The sequence below is a fragment of the Rhopalosiphum padi genome, chromosome 3 (genome assembly GCF_020882245.1).
Source record: "Rhopalosiphum padi isolate XX-2018 chromosome 3, ASM2088224v1, whole genome shotgun sequence".
NCBI classification, from domain to species: Eukaryota; Metazoa; Arthropoda; class Insecta; order Hemiptera; family Aphididae; genus Rhopalosiphum; species Rhopalosiphum padi.
This window is the reverse complement of record NC_083599.1, coordinates 16851290-16855016: the sequence shown is the minus strand read 5'-3', so window position 1 is coordinate 16855016 and position 3727 is coordinate 16851290.

Genomic DNA, 3727 nt, shown 5'->3' with positions numbered 1-3727 from the left:
TTCACAATATTAAAACCAGCCTTCGGGCAAATGGTGGCGCTACCTGCATGAAACATTTGTAATTTGTACTACCGAACTGCCGCCATTTTTTGCGTCAATACACGATGTAGAGAAGATAGGTGACACCACTTGGAAATATTCCGGTCACATATTATCTCGGCAGTTTGATAGTACAAATTACAAATGTTTCATGCAGGTAGAGCCACCATTCGCCCTAAGGCTGGTTTTAATATTGTGAATACATTATTTTTAATGTAAAATACTCATTTATTCAATTGTATATATATTTTTTTTAAATTTTACATGATTTTCAGTTGAAATAAAAAAAACATAACCAAAAGTTATATCTTTAGAATGATGCCTTACATTTTTAATTTTACATTCTGGGACAGATTACTTTTTGGAGTATTTCAATAGATCAAAATTTAAATTTGGGTAGTGGAGTGGAGTGGGTGACGTAAAATGTAGGTCTACTACATGTCTACATCGCAAACTTAAGTTAAATATTACCAGGGCTCGGTACTTTATGAATTTATATATTTGTTCGGGAAATAGATAGAAGAAATCGGATTCAATATTAATTTATATTTTTATATATAAAGGGCTCGAATTTAACAAATTGTATGGCATATTTTCGAATATTATAGTATTCTTATTATTCATGCAATGCATATATTGTAAGTATTTATTCGTCTTCATTTCATTTTCTATAATTTGTTAATTAAATTAATATAAAAAATGAAATTATAAAAGATTAGGTACTTCTAACTTATAAACAACTCATCCGAATTTCAATTATTATTTATGGAAATACTCTAAAAAATGTTTTCCTTTAGAATATAAAAATTTATAATTTTGTCACAAGTAACAACTTGAAAATATATAATAATACAAAATATTTAAAAATATAATCATTTTAAAAAGATGTTTAATTTCACTGGATTTTATGTAAAAAAAAACTATTTTCAAAAACAAAATTGCATAGGTACAAATAAAATTGAAAAGTAACGATATAACTTACGTACCGGCAAAATTATCTAAAAAAAAAATTATAATTTTCACTAATAAGTAATTAATCATTAATAATAATAATTGAAATGTATAAAAATATATGCAATTTATGGATTTTAAAATATTCAGTAATTTATTAAGATAGCTACGTTGATATATTTTATTTTAATATTTTTTAACAAAACTTTTAGTTTATACTTTACTTATATGAAAAAATTCATCAAATTATCACACTTATTTTGTGCCTATTGCAATATTGCACATATATTTACAATAATAAAATGTGCGTATCATGCGCTCGTCGAACGATTTTATAAAATTTAAATGACTGAATGTATGTAAGGTATTGAGTGAATTTGAAAAAAATTAAGTGTACTTAGAGATGTGAGTTTGTATAATACATTGGTATAAAACTGTATTATACAAGGTATTATACACATGGTATAAAATAATTTTATACAGACGGTATAAAAAAAAAAAAAAATAAGGCGTTATTTTTAGTTATTACACGATATTAAATTATTAATATCGATAATATAAAATATAATCGATAATTAAGATATTAAATTATTAACATTTATTATCTTAACATGTTTTACTCATTCTAAAAATATTCATAGCGGTGTAGTTTTATCGTTATCGAATTTACGTACATTATTATATTTCTATGTTATAGGTTCTATACGGTATAATACAAGTATAATAAAAGTATAATACGGTATTATACAGAAAAAAAAAAAATACTGTATTTTAACATCTCTATATTATCGTATTTAATAATAAATGTCGAAATCACGTTATTTTAATTTTTAATGTATGGATCAAATTTTACAAAATACGGACTACTAACTACTAAGTACTAATACATTAAAAATATATAAATACCTACGCATACATATATACATTATGTCATTATAGTAACAATAAAATATAATGTAATAATTAATGAGCATATAATGTAGATAATATGGTATATTGTATATTATTATCTAGGGATCAACATTTCCGAAAAAACACTGAATTTTTCGAAAAAATTTGAAACATTACGTTTCATTTGAAATTACCGAAAAAAATGGTTTTAACAAAAAAAACCTTTTTACTTATTAACTATTTTATATTGGCATCAGTAGTTAATGTACATCAGAAAGACAATAAAAAAATCATCAAAAGTGATCATGAATATTTTTCATCATATGACATGTAATGGTTAAGTTATAACCAGTACTGATGCAATTGTAAAATGTAACGCCAGGGTAATTGAGCAATAATATTCCAGTGGTCGACACCAATCTTGCGTTTTAGATATGGCAGGTTTGAAAGTAAAAGAGTGATCGACTGATGGTAGCCGATGACCCGATAGATCTGCAAGACCTAAAAAAACTTATCGGTGACTTATATAGGGAGTTTCTGTGACGAAAGTTCAGGAAAGAAGGCAAATGCTCTGTGATCTACAGCCGTTGATACACCGACGTTTAAACAACGCTATCTGTGGGCATCATTGTGCGACGCGCGTCGTTTAGAGCAGTCCATCAGATATTCAAGTGTCCAACATAAGGGGTTATTAAAAATTATTATTTTATTTTTATTCAAAACAAACCGAAAAATGTATCTGTTTTTTAAATGATTTATTTAAAAATGAAAATGTTTTTTGAGTAGGTAAGCAAAAATATTTATATAATTTAGACTTTAATTTTTGCGTCAATATTATACCATTGAAAGTTACGGGAGTGGTGTCATCTATATTCTCTACATCGTGTATTGACGCAAAAAATGGCGGCAGTTTGGTACTTCAGAATTTAACACCAGAGTACGCCACACCATTCGCCCAAAGGCCGGTTTTTATACGAGTCGTATTGGGGGTTTACATTTAGATTTTATTTAAATGTATTAATTGTTGATCAAATGTCAATAATCCGCATGTCAACATAATATATTTTAAAGATTATTATAAAATATTTATAATTTTTGATATTTTACATTAAAAATAATGTATTCACAATATTAAAACCAGCCTTCGGGCAAATGGTGGCGCTACCTGCATGAAACATTTGTAATTTGTACTACCGAACTGCCGCCATTTTTTTGCGTCAATACACGATGTAGAGAAGATAGGTGACACCACTTGTAAGTATTCCGGTCACATATTATCTCGGCAGTTTGATAGTACAAATTACAAATGTTTCATGCAGGTAGAGCCACCATTCGCCCGAAGGCTGGTTTTAATATTGTGAATACATTATTTTTAATGTAAAATATCAAAAATTATAAATATTTAATAATAATCTATAAAATATAACATATTAAAATATATTATGTTGACATGCGGATTATTGACATTTGAACAACAATTAATACATTTAAATAAAATCTAAATGTAAACCCCAATACGACTCGCATAAAAACCGGCCTTCGGGCGAATGGTGTGGCGTACTCTGGTGTTAAATTCTGAAGAACCAAACTGCCGCCATTTTTTTGCGTCATACACGATTTAGAGAAGATAGGTGACACCACTTGGAAATATTCCGGTCACATATTATCTCGGCAGTTTGATAGTACAAATTACAAATGTTTCATGCAGGTAGAGCCACCATTCGCCCTAAGGCTGGTTTTAATATTGTGAATACATTATTTTTAATGTAAAATACTCATTTATTCAATTGTATATATATTTTTTTTAAATTTTACATGATTTTCAGTTGAAATAAAAAAAACATAA